Below are 18,635 nucleotides of genomic sequence, written 5' to 3'. Positions count from 1 at the left end.
AGGCACATTTACTACTTTTCCGAGGAGGCCTTAGCTTTTCCCAGTAGGCACATCCATGAAGCTACTTATCCTATAATTAGCAGCAGGGGGATTTAAAAGGCTTGAATAAGTGAATTGGTGGTCGACACACAAAATGCCGTGAAGGAAGAGGGGACTTTTAACCATCTGACGTCGGCAGTGAGGACAAGGGCACGGCCCTGCGCCTTCACCCCGGGGAAGGTGGCCCCGGGCTGGCGGGTCCAGTGCTGCACGGTGACCTAGGAGCCGGCCGCAGAGCTGGCCTCCGCCAGTGAGGGCGCTGTGCGTATTTATGGCCCTTGAGGTCCTCGTCCAAGGACCTTTTCAAGTTACGGGTTTTGTGCCAAACACATGACTGTCACACATCACCCATGTTATCTCACAAGGCCAAATTAGGGGTAAAGGAAACTTTTCTTGGCCCCGTGAAGCGCTCAAGGATGCCTCCTACTCGGCCTCTGAATATTTATGACTCACAGAACATCTCTCCCCTAAGTGCCTTTTGAATCATATTTAATCAGTATTCATTTATTTATTCATAGCAAACTCTTATTGAATGGCAAAGTATCGATATTGGGTTATAGGTATTAATAAAACGTGGCCTCTGCCCTCCAGGAGCTCACAGTCAAGGGATAAATCACAGGAGTGGTGGGGGAGGGGCGCTGTGTGCAAAGGCCACTCCTGGGCACCTGAGACCCCTTCCACAAGCTGACAGAAGCAGGAGCCACGGGAGGAGACACAATCAACCCGTTTCATAGAACAGGGGGCCCCAAGAAAAGAGAGTTTTCCAAGTGGCCGTGGCCCCATGTGGGGCGAGCTCGGGTCGGACGAGAAGTGAGCACAGGCTTCCAGCCTGGCTGCTGGGAGTGCACGGTGGCCTAGATGCCAGCAGAGAGGCTATCTGGAAGGATGGGAGCAGGATGGGAGCTGGGGAGTCTCCCAAACACCGACACCTCCGTTTCGAAGCCCGTCGGTGAGGCTTGGGCCTTGGAGGGAGTGCCCAGCTCAGCGATTCAACAGCTTCCTGGATAAGGACATTTGTAGTGTCCCATGTGCTCATCACAACCTTACCAGGTACACACACAGGCCAGCTATTTTTATCCCCAGTTTCCATGGGGACGGTCCACCATAAACAAAGAGTGCCAAGTTAAAAAAAAAAAAAAGCTTGCTGGCTCTCATTTTAGTTACATTTTGTATTTGTCTGGTTAAATATCAATGATCTACCCAAACATGTCAGGATGCCATGGTCAGGAGTTTGAGATTTGCTTCATGGCATCATGGAGGGGGGTGGGTAGTGAGTCTCTGAGCGGGGGACACTCTGGGCCAGGGCCATGGAGGGAGGTGTGAGTTCTACAAGGGGTCTGGGGGGGGCATCTAGGGACACTGAACAGCAGGTGCATGTGGACAAGGAGCGTGCAGGTTCTTCTTCAGTGACAGGAGTCAGAGGTCACAGAGAAGAAGGGTGACCACGGGTCAGGTGAGTGCAACGCCCCCAAAGAAGAAAGAGCAGCTGGAGCCTGAGAGCCTGAGGTCGGCTGGGGACGGGGTCCCTGGGGATGGGGGCGGGGCGGGGCGTCTTTCCACTGCCCCGGGGGCTGAGGCTTTGACCGCCTATCAGCATCACGTGGGGATGTTTTAAAATCACTCTGCCCTGGCCCAAGCCCCCGAGGTCCTGATGGGGTTGGAGGGAACCCTTCAGGCCAGGGCTGAGAAGCAGGGGGCAAGGTGCTGGCCGGACCTTGTCGGGGGTCGCTGTGAGGATCGTGTATGTGCACCCAGCGGGCATACCAGGACCTGGCTTTCTCTCCGTCTCTCACGCCTCTGTCTCCATTATTGCAACGTCTTTTCTTCCATCTCCCGCATATTCTACGAGAAATGTCCTTGATGTCAATGTTGCGACCTGTGAGATCATTGCAAAAGAAAGCCATTTTTTTAAACCATCATTTTATTTATTTTGCCAAAATTGCACTTTTGAGTCTATTGTTGGCAGAGACCGCAGCATCGTTTTGAAGCATTATCGCAGAGTCAACAGTGGCATTACGGAAACCTGATCTAAAACACTCTTCCTATCCTGCTTTGGTATTGATTTACTATCAGAAGACCACTTTCCGTTCATCTCAGCCAGATGGTAAGAGGAACGTGAGGTGGGTCGGATGCACATTTCCTGACAAGGTATTTCTCGTCCAACCTGAAGGGACAGACAACCTTTTCCTTTTGCCCGACACACCTTGTCGCATTTTTTTATGGAGGGAAAAGAGCATGAAACTGTGTTAAGAGACGGTAGGATTCTAAATGATAAAAATAAATCCAAAGGACACATTTTGCCTATTTAATTTATGTGTTTCCTTCATTTTGTCCAGTTTTATAATTGATAAATGACCCTGTGTGAGTTCGAGGCGTACCATGGGTTGAGGTGATAGACGTCCATTTGAAATGTTCACCGCCTTACGGTCACTTAGCACATCGGCCACCTCGCACAGCTACCTTTTTTGTGTATGTGTGTATGGCAATAACATTTAAGACCTGCTGTCTCAGCGAAGTTCAAGTACTCAGTACAGTGTGTTAACTGTAACCGCCTTGTTGCACATTAGATCTCCAGAACTTAGTCACCTCGTAACTGAAAGTTTCTATCCCCTGGCCATCTCCCCGCTTCCCTCAGCCCCCACCCCCCTGCAGACACTCATCCGCTCTCTGTTTCTATGAGTTTGGCTTTCTTGGGTTCCACAAACAAATGAGATCATGCACTGTTTCTCTCCTCCGTCCGACTTCTTTCACTTAGCATGACTTTCAGGTTCATTCATGTGTTTGCAAACGGCAGGGTTTCCTTCTTTCTCATGGCTGAATCATATTCCTCTGTGAGTGTGCAGAGCACGTCATCTTTGTCCTTCGTCCTTCGATGGGGACTTAGGTTGTTTCCACGTCTTGACTGCTGTGAATAACGCTGCAGTGAATGAGAGCAGAGATCTCTTTGAGAGAGTGGTTTCGTTTCCGCTGGACGTACACCCAGCAGTGGGATTGCTGGATCCCATTGGACTTTTGCTTTGAAGATTTTGAGGACCTTGCACACTGGTTCCCACGGCGGCTGCACCAGTTTGCACTCCCACCAACTGTGCACGAGGGTCCCTTTCCTCCACATCCTCGCCAGCACTTGTCCCTTGTGTTTTTTATAACAGTCATTCAGTAGATGTGAGGTGGTATCTCCTCGGGCTTTGGGTTTGCATTTCCCTGACGATGAGCGGCGTTGAGCACCTTTTCATGCGTCTTCGGCAACTGGACGTCTCCTGTGGAGACGTATCTACTCGAGACCTTTGCCCACTTTCGAATCGGATGCTGACGATTAGCCCTTGCTGGTGAGCCACGTGAGTTCTCTACACTTTGGATGTTCACTGGTTATGCTGGGCTCACGAAACCCTCCCTTGTCTGCTGTTTTCTAGAGACAATTTTGTGATTCTTCTTCAAATGCGTGCTAAAGTTTTTCGGCGAAAGTATCTGGGTCTGGATGTTTCTGTTTTGGTAACCTTGGCAAGATGAATTCTTAAAAAAAGGTCATATACCTATTCAACCCATGTACTCTGTTTCAGCCGAATTTCGGTAGTTTGTGGTTTTCGAGGAGCTGGTCCCCTTCTCCCAAGTTTTCCTATGTAGGAGTGTAAGCTGCTCACAGCAATCCTTGTTTATCCCTTGACGGCCACCGGATCTGCAGCTGGGGCTTTTATTAGGTTTATACCTCATATTGGTGATTTGTGTATCCTCACAATCTTTCTCAGCCTTTCTAGAAGTTTACCAATTTTGTTGACGTTTTTGGAAGAACTAACCCGCTTTGCACTTCTTCGATTTTCCTGACGTTTCTTCTGTTCTCAGTTGTATCAATTTCTGCTTTTCTCATTATTATTTTCTTCATTTTCTTACTTTGTATTTACTTCGGCCTTATTTTTCTACTTTTTTCAACTGGGAACTTACAGCATCGATCTGAAACTGTCCCTCTTCTCCGATGTAAGCACTTGGCACGAGACGTTTCCCTGTCAGCGCTTTTCTGGCCGCATCCCACAGATGCTGATAAGCACAGGTTCCTCTTCATACAGCTTCACGTCTCTCCAAAATTTCCTTTCCAACTTCCTCTTTGGCTCATGGGTTACTTACAGGTGTGGCGTCTAGTTTCCACACGGTGGGGACTTTTCTGTTGTCTCTCTGTTACTGATTTCCAGTTTGATTCCGTTATGGTCAGAGAAAACGCTTTCAATTCTGTGGGACCTATAATCTGGGTTATTGGTTACCTCGGTGACTGAGACACTGCTGAGGGCGGGGCTCTGAAAACATTCGTGTGGTTCCGTCAGTTGTGGGTTTTCTGTCGTTCTCAGGTATCCTTACCGACTTTCCATCTGGTAGAGTGTCTGTGTCACGGGGAAGGACGTCCCCGACTACAATTTTGGGTTTGGCCAGCTATGTTTTTAGCTCTGTCAGTTTTTGCTTCATATACTGTGAAACTCTGTTTCCTGGGGTCTGCGTTTTAGGATTATATACATTCTTGGTTGATTGATTCTTGCGTCACGAGGTGGCGCCCCTTCCTGTCCTTAGTGATTTCTTCATTCTGTAGTCTACTTTATCTGCTGTTAACAGGCCTCTTTAAAATTAATGTTTGCATGATATATCAGTTTCCCTTCTGTTCTTTCCATCTACCTGTTAATTACATTTGACTTGAGCATCTTACAGACAGCATATAATGAACTGGGTTTTTATTTACTCTGATAATCTCTGCATTTAATTCAATTTTAATACTCTGTATACAGGCCGCTTACATTTAAGGTCATTGTCGGTGCATTAGGGCTTTGCTTTGCCATTTTATCATTTGGGTCTGCCTCTTCTGTTTCTTGTTCCTTTGTTTCTCTTGTCTTAGTTGGGTCACTTGAATATTTTTTAGAAACGAATTGTATTTTTAACATTTAAAAAATGTTTATTTTTTGGAGAGAGAAAGAGAGAAAGAGAGAGAGAGAGAGAGAGAGAGAGAGAGCAGGGGAGGGGAGGGGCAGAAAGAGAGGGAGACAGAGAATTCAAAGCAGGCTTTGTGCTGACAGCACAGAGCCCGATGCAGGGCTCGAACTCGTGAACGGTGAGATCATGACCTGAGCCAAAGTCAGAAGCTCAAGGAACTGAGGCACCCAGGCGCCTCTATTTTTAACATTTTTTACTGTGTCACTTTGTATGGTTTTCTTAGTGCTTGTTCTAGCGGTTACAGTATTCATACATATGGGTACAATACACATGCGCATGTGGATACAGTGTTACAGTGTAGGCATGGCTACAGTAAGCATGTACTTGGACACACGCACATTTTCTCTGGTACTGACAGCAGTTCTAGGACTTCAACTCAGGTGCTGAAATCTTGCCTCCGTTTAGATTCTTTTCCCATCTCCGTTAAGAAATTTTGATGCAGGGACGCCTGGGTGACTCAGCCGGTTAAGCGTCCAACTCCTGATTTTGGCTCGGGTCATGATCCCAGGGTGGTGGGATCAAGTCCCGAGTCAGGCTCCGTGTAGAAGTCTCTACGGAATTTGGAAGCAAGGTTTCCGGGACCTTGAGGAGCCAGCTGCCGTGAGGAGAAGGTCATTTACTGCCGTCTAGTAAAACCTCAGTCATGAGACCCTGCAGGTGCGTAGCAGGGGCCACATGCTTGGAGGATGATTGCCGACATATATTTGGGGGTAGAGATCAAGGAGGTCTCCAAAGCGATTTTTAGATGTTAGAGAAGATTCACGGGATCCTGGGGGGTTGGGACAATGTCAAGCTAAGGTTGCCTTTAACCCTCAGCAAAGTGTCATCATCGAGGCAGCTGAGCTACCCGGGAGAAGGTCCCTCTGTCCAGTTGTAAGGAAATTTAATTTCTTTTCTTCCGCTTTTGTTCTCCACATCAAATACAATTGTCTTAAGTCTTTTGTTTACATGTGTTGAATTCCACCATTAGACGGTGTTACAATTTTTGCTTTAGCCATCAAAAATTAAAGAACTCTATGGAGTAAAGGATAGTTTATTATATTTACCCCGGTTATTACCATTACTATTATCATCCTGCTTTTCATACTGAAATTCTGTCTTCTTTGGTCATTTTCTTTTCATTTGGAGAGTTTCCTTCAGCCATTCCTTAAGACTGGGTCTGCTGCTGCTAATTTCCCTGAGTTTTCCTTTATCTGAGAATGTTTTTATTTCCCCTTCATTCTTGAAGGATAGTTTTGCCAGGTATAAAGTATTAAATAACAAACATTCAACCGAGTACATTTGAGATCTAACTGGCTTTATTAAATGTTTCATGAATCGTCAGCAGCCCATCTAGTTCTGGGGAATTGTACAAACGGAAGGTTTTTATGGAAGGAGGGTAGGGCAGGGAAGTTATTAACAAAAGGAAAGGATAATTCCAGGCACGGTCTGTTTCTAGGGTGAAGGCACACGGGTGACCTCATCTTCCCTTGAGGGGACAGAGAGGCCCAGGTGGCCAATGCCCATCAGAAAATTCCTGACCAAGACTCCACTCTGGGGAGGTTGAAAGTGCAGTCACATTAGGTATTGAGCCCTGGTTTGGGGATTTGGCCTAAGTGGCGCCATTTTGGATCTGTGGTTTTCTCTGTAACAATTGTGGTTGAGAGTTTGCTCTCTCCTGGCCCTTCCTTCCTCTTGGCCTCCATGGTTTCAGACAGGACATCGATTGTCACTCACATAGGGTTTTTTTGTAATAAGTTACGCATCATTTCTCCTTTGTCTTTTGTTTGAAGAGGTTTTATTTTTATGTGCCTTGGTGTGGACTTTTTTTTTAAGTTTATCCTGATTAGCGTTCACTCAGATACTTTTTTTTTTTTTTAGTTTTTGATCTGTTACCTTTATTTTTTTAACTTTGCCTTCCAAGTTTAACTTTTTAAAAATTATTTTATCTTTTTTAATGTTTATTTATTTTTGAGAGAGAGCAAGCACGAGCAGGAGAGGGGCAGAGCAGGCCCCACGCTGACGACAGAGCACCTGATGTGGGGCTCAAGCTCACGAACTGTGAGGTCATGATCTGAGCCAAAGTCAGACGCTTAACCGACTGAGCCTCTTTATTTTCTGCAGTCTCTTTTCTCTCTGTCGCTCAGGTGGGGGACATGATCTTGATCCGTCTCAAGTTCACTGATACGGTGCCACCACTGAGCTCCACCAACCTTCTTTCACTTCTGTTGTTATATTTTTCAATCCTGTAATTCCTACTTGGTCCTTTTTTGTCACTTCTCTTTGTCGAGATTTTCTGTGTTTTCATTTGTTTCAACCTTCCGTCATTGCTTCTGGAAGCATTTTTATTATGGTTGCTTTACAAACCTTGCCAGACAATTTTACTGTCGGATTGATTTTGGTGCTCACGTGAGTCTGTTAGCTGGGACCAAGGATTGGAACCAAGGGCCTGTGAGGAAGCCCCCAGGACATCCCGAACTTACCTTCAGCTCATTATAACACTAAGATCTCCTCCTACCGGAGGAGTTTTCCACCAGTTTTTGAAATACGATGTGTGTGCCAGCATACAGACAAGCTCCCCACCCCCACCTGGGACGCTGAATGCAAACCTTCTGTACAAACTCTGTGGGGAGACAGCACTTTGAGAGCGAGCTCCCTGCCTCCTTACTCGTAACAAATAATAAAAAGTTCTTGGCTTCTGGGGAACATGGGTGGCTCAGTTGGTTGAGCATCTGACTCTTGATTTCAGCCCAGGTCATGATCTCACAGTTCATGGGATCCAGTCCCTTGTTGGGCTCTGTGCTGACAGCAAGGAGTCTGCCTGAGATTCTCCGTTGACCTCTCTCTGCCCCTCCCCCATTTGCTCTCTACCTCTCTCAAAAAATAAATAAATAAATTTAAAAATAAATGTTCTTTGCATTTAGGGGCACCTGGGTGGTTCCGTCGGTTAAACATCCAACTTTGGCTCAGGTCATGATCTCACGTTTCGTGAGTTCGAGCCCCGCGTCGGGCTCTGTGCTGACGGCTCGGAGCCTGGAGCCTGCTTCGGATTCTGTGTCTCCCTCTCTCTCTGCCCCTCCTCTGCTCATGTTCTGTCTCTCTCTGTCTCTCAAAAATAAGTAAACATTAAAAAAAATCTTTTTTTAAAAAAAATTTTTTTTTCAACGTTTATTTATTTTTGGGACAGAGAGAGACAGAGCATGAACGGGGGAGGGGCAGAGAGAGAGGGAGACACAGAATCGGAAACAGGCTCCAGGCTCCGAGCCGTCAGCCCAGAGCCCGACGCGGGGCTCGAACTCACGGACCGCAAGATCGTGACCTGGCTGAAGTCGGACGCTTAACCGACTGCGCCACCCAGGCGCCCCAAAAAAAACTTTTTAAAAGGATTATTCACCACGACTAAGTGGGATTTATCCCTGGGCTGCAGGGCTGGTTCAATACCCACAAGTCAATCAGTGTGATGCATTGTGTCAATAAAAGGACAAGAATCACATGATCCTCTCAATACATTCTGTCCCTTTTTAAGACTCACACCGTATTTTCCCTGCTTCCTGTCATGACAAGTGACTTCCACGTGTATTCTGTGCATTTTCCATATTCTGTAAGGAGATTCTCGATCCCATTCAAGCCTCCCATTCGCTCTGTTTGGCTCAGCGTGTGGGGCCCGCCCACTTTTGCCAGCTGTCATTCCAACGCCAGTTTAGTCCGGGGGCTCTCTCAATGCGGCTGAGGTCTGCTCCTCATTCAGCAAGGTTCAAAATCTTAGTAAATGAAAACTCGGTATGGACATGAACTTCATACCCCGTGTGTGTGGGTGGAAGGCACCAAGACTCAATCAAAGTGGTGACCGGCCTCACACAGTGGTCCTTCCTGCAGCCAGGAGGAGAAGGGGCCAGAGGGCTGGCCAGCCCGACCTAATGCCGGCTGGCGGCCATTTGCAGGTGCAAGGTCTCTGTGCCCGCTGGGTTAGGATGTGTCCGTCCGTCTCAATCATGTTCTCTGGCATCTGAGAGGTGTTTGTTCAGTGGCCAGAGCTGGATTCAGAGTTAGGGTCTCCCCTGTGAAGCCGGAATGTTCTCTCCCAGAAGGAAAATGCATAGCAACAGAATCCTAATTAATGCACTAATTCCTTAATGTGACACATGTACGACGTGGTTACAGCACGTTTACGTCAGATGTGCGACCCCAGCGGTGACTCACACTCTAAGGGGACAGTGACACCCCAGAGAGCGGTTTCTGCATCACGTAGACAGAACTATGTGGGCAGGTCATGGCTCATGGGTTACTACAACTGAAGTAACTGTATATATTTAGACCTTCTGCTACTTTTCAATTTATCTCTGATAAGATTTTAATACATGAAACAATATAATATTCACACACCTGTAATGCTGAACTAGGCTTCCTCTTCAGATAGATTCAGGGTAATGAAATGAGTCTCCCTGCAGCCTTTTGTGTAATCCGGAAAAAAGAAATCAAACTTAGAAACCCACTAGTAGACATTCTGTAACCACTTTTATGCCATGGTTTGCAAAGGCTCACCAAGTACCTGCATTTTTAAACATTGACTTATTGAAGCCTTTCAAAACCTTGCAGAGGAAGTGCATGTGCTCCTTCTGTTTTAAGGCGGAGAAGCCTGGAGGTGGGAGAGCGAGCCTGCCCAGAGCCACGGGGCGGTGGGAGGAGGTTTGAGCACAGGCTTTCCGGAGAAATCCGCCGCACACTTGGCTGCGTCCTCCTCTCTCTTCTCCATCACGAGAGGATCGGCCTTGCGAGCCTTCTGAAAACGAGACGGGCTGTCGTAACAGCAGCTTTCCTCAGTGAGGCAAAGACTGAGGGCCAGGGTGGGGGGGTGGTGGGGGTGGGCAGCGGTACACCTGCCGCGACACCAGGGATTCAGCGCACCGGCCCGTCCCGTGTTTCCGCTGCAGTTCGGCGCTATGGCCGGCAGAGGGCAGCACGAGGCCGGCTCCGGGCCGCCCCTGGCCTGCTCTCCAGGGTCACCTGGAGCAGCGCATCTGGGGCCCCGCGGGGCAGGTGTCCGGGCGCCAGGAAGTCGTGCGGGGCCCAGCGCCGGAGGCAGGCAGCACGGGGAGCCCTTTCCTCTCCCTCCCTGTCCCCGGCCTTTACGGAGGGAGGTGAGGTCGTTCTGAACCGCTTCTTCCATCTGGCAACACTGGTCACTGTGGGAGTGAGTGTTTCTGCACTGAACGCCGCCTTCAGAAGCTCTTTTGGCCAGAATCCCAGGTGGTTTCCTGAGGTGACGGATCACCAGAAGGGAAGCTGTGGCCGCTCAGTAGGTGAAGTGCCCACTCTGGACTGCGGCTCGGGTCATGATCTCACGGTTGGTGGGTTCCAGCCCCATGTGGGGCAGTGACATCTTGGAGCCTGCTTGGGATTCTGTGTCTCCCTCTCTCTCTGCCCCTCCCCTACACGTGCTCTCTCTCTCTCAAAAATAAACAAAACTTTGAAATTAATAAATAATAATAATAAAGAATTACAAAGAAACTGACATTTCCATGCAACACACCAGAGACTTCGGGGAGGGAAACAGGGCCCCTTTGGGAAGCAAAAGAAATGTTATTTTCTAAAAGACAGCTTCGAGACATGACAAAAGATTTTAGGAGACGATTTTATATTGGGTTCTTTGTCTCCTAGTTTTTTTTTTTTTTTAATTTTTTTTTAAACGTTTATTTATTTTTGGGACAGAGAGAGACAGAGCATGAACGGGGGAGGGGCAGAGAGAGAGGGAGACACAGAATCGGAAACAGGCTCCAGGCTCTGAGCCATCAGCCCAGAGCCTGACGCGGGGCTCGAACTCACGGACCGCGAGATCGTGACCTGGCTGAAGTCGGACGCTTAACCGACTGCGCCACCCAGGCGCCCCTGTCTCCTAGTTTTTAAGTAGTGCTAAAATAAGAAGTATGAATGCATTTTATATAGCATTATTATTCAAATAAGGATTAAAATTTTTTTTTAATGTTTATTTATTTTTGAGACAGAGACAGAGCGTGAGCAGGGGAGGGTCAGAGAGAGAGGGAGACACAGAATCCAAAGCAGGCTCCAGGCTCTGAGCTGTCAGCACAGAGCCCGACAAGGGGCTCAAACTCAGGAACTGTGAGATCACCACCTGAGCCGAAGTCGGACGCTCAACCGACTGAGCCACCCAGGTGCCCCTAACCTTTTTAAATTTTTTTAATGTTTATTTATTTTTGAGAGACAGAGAGGGAGAGACAGAGAGAGAGAGGGAGACAGAACGTGAGCGGGGGAGGGGCAGAGAGAGAGGGAGACACAGAATCCAAAGCAGGCTCCAGGCTCTGAGCTGTCAGCACAGAAGCCTGATGCGGGGCTCGAACTCACAGACCGTGAGATCATGACCTGAGCTGACGTCGGACGCTCAACCGACTGAGCCACCCAGGCGCCCCTCAAATAAGGATTTAAAAAAATTTTTTTTTCAACGTTTATTTATTTTTTGGGACAGAGAGAGACAGAGCATGAACGGGGGAGGGGCAGAGAGAGAGGGAGACACAGAATCGGAAACAGGCTCCAGGCTCCGAGCCATCAGCCCAGAGCCTGACGCGGGGCTCGAACTCACGGACCGCGAGATCGTGACCTGGCTGAAGTCGGACGCTTAACCGACTGCGCCACCCAGGCGCCCCTCAAATAAGGATTTTACAGTTAAATTCCAGTTGGTCACTTAAATTCCTATTACAAAGGTATGATTGGTTTGTGAGCTACAGCATGAAGACTGTCGGCTTGTAAGACTCCTGAGTTCGAGCCTCTGGCCGTTTACCACTGTGTGAACTCAGGGAAGGCACACAACTTCTTGGAGCCTCAGTCTCCTTATTTCTAAGGGGGAATCATAGTTCCTGCGTCGGGGAGGTTTGCCGAGGAAAAGGCTCATCGATAACTTTTCGTTGTGATAGAAATATAGTCCAAGGCAGCTGCACAGTGTTTATGAGTTTCATTAGTGTAGTGTTTTATCCTGTGCCACGCACGGTGACCAGGAAGCCACAGTCTAGGGTATTTCCGTGCCTTTCCACAGTCACACAGACGGCTGACGGCAGAGCTGGGATCCACAACTCTGTTCCCCCGGCTCCCAAGCCCATCCCTTCGTCCCCCGGCTCCCAAGCCTGTCCCTTCCTACCTCACGGTACTGCCCCGTCGCCTTTGTGAAGAGTCATGTGGAAGCAGGAAGACTGGAGTCATCCCTAAATCATACTAACTCTTAATAGGATTGGCTAATTGAGAAATTCAGCTTCAAGGAAACGTTTTTGGAAAAGATTTAGGGCAATTGTTCAATCCAAATTCGTGGCTTTACAACTGGGCTTCACCAGTGATTTGGGTCCAAAGCTGTTTTAAAACGGGCTTAATGTTGTTCATATGTAATCGAGAAAAAGTTGAAAACAAAATGGATGTCCAAGAATATGAAGAGGGAAGTTAGTGACATAAATTGGATACACCCATCAGGACAGGGTATTATGCAGACTATAACAGGCTGTAGTCTATCTGGTGATGTAGATTCTACACATGGAGCGGAAGAAACAGAATGCTGAAAGGGATAGGAGGTCACAGAAGAGCGTGTGCAGATCCAAGTGTGTGTTCCCACGCGCACACAGAGAAGGCCGGGTGCGTGGATACTAAACCACCAGCGGTGGCCACCCCTGTGGGTGCAGTTATGCCCGACTGTTACCCTTTAGGTGGTTTTTAGGGGCTTCTCAATTTTTCAAGGTACATTTGTTATCTTGGGAACAGAAAAAGCTAATTATTTTTTATTATTTAAGTACATGTGATATACAGTATAATAGTTTCAGGTGCACAACCATCCTGCACTTTATACAATGCTCGCCACAGGAGGTTCGGTGACCATCTGGCTCCTTACGACATCATTACGAGATTATCGACTACGTTCGCTGCCCCCCAGGTGCCCCTTGACTTGCTTGTCATGGAAGTTTAATTGGAAGTTTGTACCCATGAGTCCTCTTCACCCCCCCCCCCCCGCTTGTCCCTCACCTGTCTTCCCTCTGCATCTGCCATTTTTTTCTCTGTACTTAGGAGTCTTTCTGGTTTTTGTTTGTTCATTGGTTTTGTCTTTTAGGTTCCACATATAACTGAGATCATATTTATCTTTTCTCTGACTTATTTCACTCAACACAATACCCTCTAGCTCTATCCATGTTGTCACAACGGCAAGATCTCATCCTTTTTTAAGGCCGAGTAATATCCCATTGTACATATAGCACACCTTCTTTAGCCATCCGTCTATCCACGGACCACTGGGCTGCTTCCATATCTTGGCCTTCATAAATAATGTACGTATCTTCTCAAATTAGTGTTTTTGCATTCAAATTCGTGTTCTTGCATTACACCAGTAATGGAGTCCTGGGTCACATGATAGTTTTATTTTTAACTTTTTGAAGACCCTGCACACTGATCTCCACAGTGGCTTCAGCAGTTTGCAGGAGAGTCCCTTTTTCTCCACATCCTTGTCAACTCATCATCTCTAGTCTTTCGATCTTAGCCATTCTGACCGGTGTGAGGTGGCATCTCATTGTGGTTTGATTTGCATTTCCCTGATGATGAGTGATGGGGAGCATGTTTTCATGTGTGTGTTGGCCATCTGGATGTCTTCTCTGGAGAAGTGTCTATTTAGGTTCTCTGCCCATTTTTCAATCAGATCATTTGTTTTGTTGTTGTTGTTTGGCTTTTTGGGGGGGTATTGGGTTGTATAAGTTCTTTATATATTTTGGATACTAACCCTTTATCGGATATGTCATTTGCAAATATCTTCTCCCATCCATAGGCTGTCTTTTCATTTTGCTGATGATTTCCTTCACTGTGCAAATGCTTCCTATTTTGGTCTAGTCCCAATAGCTTATTTTTGCCTTTAATTTAATTAGTTAATTAATTAAGTGAATTTAAAATTAATTTTTAGAGAGTCATGTGTATAAAATATTGCCAATAAAATAAAAATATATGGAGACAGTTTCCCAGACTAAAAAGAAAAGTTAGGAATGTAGGAAGACTGAACTGAAACAAAAGATCTTAGTGTCCATCGTGGGGTGGGGGGCTGGGGGGAGTGTAGCGCCCATCACTGAGGGGCGGGAGGGCCTAACAAGGTTCCACGGGAATTAGAGCAGAGCATTGGAATTGGACTGGGTTTTTTTTCTCACAGGAAGGTGGTAAATCCTATTTGTTTGTCACTAAAATGCTTTCTGGAATTCTGGAAATAGAGCTCAAGCAGTGGGCTGTTTACCTGGAAATGTGCTGTGGGACCCCAGGGGGAAGCACTCACCTGAACAGAGAAGGTAGCCAGTTTTCCGGCTGAAATCTCTTGGGATGTCGTCCTGGAACCGCGCGAACGCGTGAATGCTGTGCCAGCCGAGCCGACCTCCCTTCTCCTCCTTCTCACCCGCTTCCTTCTCCCTTCTTGCTGTTTGCATGGCCTTGACCCCATTCTGTAAACCAAAGATAAAAAAAAAGTTAAGTGTGATCAAGTTGTGGATGTCGTTAGCATTTAGGATTGTTATGTTGAATTCTCCATAGCTTCTGAATTTTAAGAACAAAGCAAAACAAATCTGCCAAATATAGAGAATTAGGAATTAAATGTGGGGAATAAGCTTAGGAACAAGGCATGAAGAATTACAAAGCCACAGGATGAACACACCCATGTTTGGGTAAACGGGGCAAAGGCCCCCCCAGTGTAGGACAAAGGTATAGGGATAGGGAATCTCAGGATGAAAGCATCCAAGATGAGGTAAGCAAGGTTAGGTATTCAGGGTGGAAATGCCCCCCAACTTAGTACCATAGCAGGAAGCTGTTTTCACAGGAGGGAACGACCATGAGAGGTAAATAGGTAAATAGGGCTACAGACTGCAGCTGGGCCAAGCTGCCCTGAGCAGAGCTAAGTAGCAGAAGAAGGGTGCCTTGTTGACCCTGAGGTAGCTTGCCCTGTCTTGTCCCCTAGGTCAGTTCAGGTAAGCAGAGGTGCTGCCTCACATCTGCTGCAAACCACCTCCTGCCCACTTTGTTTTGTACTGACCCAAACCCCTAGCACCGCATAACTTCAAAACCGCTTTCCCTCACACCCATGAGTTAATGTTCAAGATTTCATTGTCTCTTTGTGCACGTCCATCAAGCTTGTGAGCCTTCTGATCCTAATAAAAACGGAGCGAGGACCCTTGCTTGGGGCTCTTGTCTCCTCCCGGACATTAGCCTCTCTCACGTGTTTAATCCTGCATCCACTCTCTTGCTGGATGAGACAGAACTCCAGACCCAGAGTCTATGACAATTAAATAAAATTGTCGGGAGAGAACAAACACCCAGTTCTAGACGGAGCCAACGCTGGCGCACCCCACTTTTAACACAGGGACAATGACACAGCAGTCCTCGGGTTCCTGGTGACGGGGGAGCCGCAGAAGGACAGCGAGGCGAGGTCACATCTCGTGGCACACGATCATTGGCCGCTTTTAACTGGGTCAGAAATTAATAAGTGACTGCAGTTTTGTTTTTCAGGTTAGAAGGAGGCGGGAGCAGTTGGGCGACTAGAGCTGGCCAGCAGGAGAGTGGCCACACCACCTTGTCCTCGGCCCGGCCATCTTCCCGCGCTGACCGCGGTGCCGCTGTACCGAAGGCGCACACACATCGACACTCGGCACACAGCTCTGATGCAGTCCTCTCATGTCTGCGTCACACGCCCAGTGTTAAATGCTAGCGAGGAACCGTGCAAGGAGTTGTTTGTGCAAACTGAAGTGTGTAAAACCCAGGACGGGACTTTTCCTGGCTTTCATTCTGTGCCCTGTACCTTCCCGCCAGACCGCTAAGAACACATCCAAACTAATTGTGTGTTGTCAACAACAGCAGCGCCTCTGACGGCGGTCGGCGGCCTGTTAGCTGTTGCGTGAGGCACAACGAGTAGAAAATGTGGCAAAGAACGAACGCTCTTCTCCTCTCGGCAGAGATGGACCGGGTTCCCCACCGCCAGCGGAATTGATGACGGATATTTACAGAAGTAAATGAGCCATCCCGTGAGTCGTGGGCTTCAAATCCATCACCGAGCTCACAGCTCTGTGGTTCAAAGCACCTGTGAGGCCTCAGCCGACCGTGGCCGCTCCTCCAAGAGCCCGCAGCTAAAGGTTTTGTGGCCAAAAGAGGCTGCCCGGCTGCTTTATGAACTTGGGGGAAGCATTTGTTTGAGCAAAAGGGGAGTAAGCACTGCAATCATCCAGAAAACCAATTAACTCCTTTTTTCAGCTGCCTTATCAGATTTCCCCCGTGCGGCTTTCCTCACATTCCTCAGGACTAACGGGCTGGAGACTTGGAGTGGGTATCACAATGGCTTTGAGGCAGAGGCGCCCTTGCAGCAGCCGTCTCCGGGCCTTCGACGTGGCCTTGAACCCTGGGTCTGGCTGGGGCCTTGGGCAGGTGATCTGTAAGTTCACGTGGCAGCCTCCGGTTCCGCTTCTGCAGAGAGTGATGACCCAACTGCCCTGTGTGATGTGGGGGCCGGGGGGCTCAGCCTGTGGGTACCCACGCAGACACGTGGGCCAGCGTCCCGCCAGATAGCAGTGACATCCGAGGTGGCTGCAGTGGCCTTGTGGAAGTGTGTAACCCCACCAGTTGGAGGACACGCCGTTCCCCGTGGACGGGCCCCACGGGGCCCGGGAGTCGTGGATCTGGACAGACGGCCTGGGTCCTAGCAGCTCAGCAGCCTTGCTGGGCCCCTGGAGCCTCGTGCTGGAGACCAAACCATGGTCAGGGGGAGCCGGGCTGGGCAAGAGCTTTAATGAAGCTTAGAAGCCCCGAAAGGAAAGGACATTCGCACCCGCTTCATCTGCCTGGGGACCGGTCAGGAGGGCCACACCCACTGTCACCTTCAGCCTGAAAGGTGCTGTCCAGTCCTTAATCTTTGAGGTTTAATCTTCCAAGTCCATCAGCCCTGGCCCCTGCTGACCCGAGACCTCGACGTTCCAGGTGTGATTCACCTGCCGGGAGATGCAGCCTTGTCCCCATCCCCCTCCCCGCGAAGCTCCAGGGTCCTTTCGGAGTTCCTCAGCCTCCAAAGTAACTGACACACCTACCCCGCCACACACACCAGGCACCAGAGCCGCAACATTCCACCGGCTTATGAGTAAAGAAGTTCGTGGTGGGGCGCCTGGGTGGCACAGTCGGTTAAGCGTCCGACTTCAGCCAGGTCACGATCTCGCGGTCCGTGAGTTCGAGCCCCGCGTCAGGCTCTGGGCTGATGGCTCAGAGCCTGGAGCCTGTTCCCGATTCTGTGTCTCCCTCTCTCTCTGCCCCTCCCCCGTTCATGCTCTGTCTCTCTCTTTCCCAAAAATAAATAAAAGTTGAAAAAAAAATTAAAAAAAAAAAAAGCTCGTGGTAAAAGAACCATTAAATGCGGGTTGTGAGGAACAGGGGAATTCTGTGCTCAAGCAGACATTCCGTCACTGTCACGAAAAGCCACTTATATTCCCTTTTTCGTAACGCTTTAAAATTATTTTAAAACAAGTTTGGAATAAAAAAAAAACAACATTCCAGTTGACCACCACCCTAAAACATTTAATACGCTTCGAAAACTGTAAGCATAGACCCAAGTGATAAAAGAACATAAGCAGAAACAACTGTGGCAAGGAGGGAGTGGGGGCTCCCGCTGACGTGGAGACGGGCAAACCGCGTCTTCAGTCCTGCTGGTGTTTATGGCACAGCCTGTCAAACGTCAACTTTGAAAGTCAACTCCAGCTTTGAAAAGGCGTAAGCATGCCAGGGCTGGATGGGCACGCGGGACTTCCTCTACGATCCACTCAATGTTTTTATGAATCTAAAATGGTAGTAAAAAACATGAAGCCTACGTGTTAATTTTTGAAAACGATGCGGGAATGTCAAAGGGAGACAGGCTGTGGAGGGTCGAAGCTGGAACAGTGTGAGCAAGAAAACAAGTCACGTAGTGTCGGATTGTAACCCAAAGTACAACGTGAATATCCCTGAGTACCTACAGAGTGAAGTCCATTATTAAGCAAAGAGGGGAGGATAAACACATCTTGCATGGAGAGCAGGTTCATACTTACCTAGATACTTCATACGTGGGGATGCGGAGCCTAGCTCCCCATGCCTTTAGCGTGTGGGGGCTGCACAGCCTGGAAAGGGAGAGAAAACGCGTGGCTTGACCAACACTGGCTCAGGCAGGTGATCAAGGTCGACAACAACAGAGAAGTCAGGTTGACACATCGCAGCTTGGACATACAGTGACTAGAATTGCAGCTCACATCTGTGGACTCGGTTCACTTACAGTCAGTGTGATCCTTTTATTTATTTTGAGAGAGAGAGAGAGAGAGAGAGAGAGAGAGAGAGAGAGAGAGAGATCAGGGGAGGGTCAGAGAGAGAGGGAGACACAGAATATGAAGCAGCTCCAGGCTCCAAGCTGTCAGCACAGAGCCTGACGCGGGGTTGAACTCACCAACCATGAGATCACGACCTGAGCCGAAGTCGGATGCTCAACCGACTGAGCCACCCAGGGGCCTCACACCTTTTCAGTATTTAAGATTGTAAGAGGTATGAAGAAGTTCTTAATAATACAGGTGTGGAAAATGAGCGGAACGAACACACTGAAAAACTGGGAGAGAGTGGCATAGAGTTCCCAGTTTTTAAATTTT

The 18,635-nt window shown here is 48.3% G+C and overlaps 1 long non-coding RNA gene across 2 annotated transcripts; it reads right to left on the bottom strand.

Annotated features, from left to right (window-relative positions):
- Positions 1–1,137: 1,137 nt before the first annotated feature.
- On the bottom strand, positions 1,138–18,295 carry LOC109492658. Of its 2 annotated transcripts, none has more exons than XR_006596902.1 (3): positions 18,051–18,295; positions 14,279–14,441; positions 1,138–1,915 (listed from the first exon to the last, which is right to left on the bottom strand). It is a non-coding gene; the product is annotated as an uncharacterized LOC109492658 (long non-coding RNA). The 2 variants fall into 2 exon arrangements; XR_002146609.3 differs by lacking the exon at positions 18,051–18,295 and adding an exon at positions 15,209–15,402.
- Between the last annotated feature and the right edge of the window lie 340 nt (positions 18,296–18,635).

This window comes from Felis catus, chromosome A1, assembly GCF_018350175.1.
Source record: "Felis catus isolate Fca126 chromosome A1, F.catus_Fca126_mat1.0, whole genome shotgun sequence".
Classification (NCBI taxonomy): Eukaryota; Metazoa; Chordata; class Mammalia; order Carnivora; family Felidae; genus Felis; species Felis catus.
This window is presented reverse-complemented; position numbering and strand designations above follow the sequence as displayed.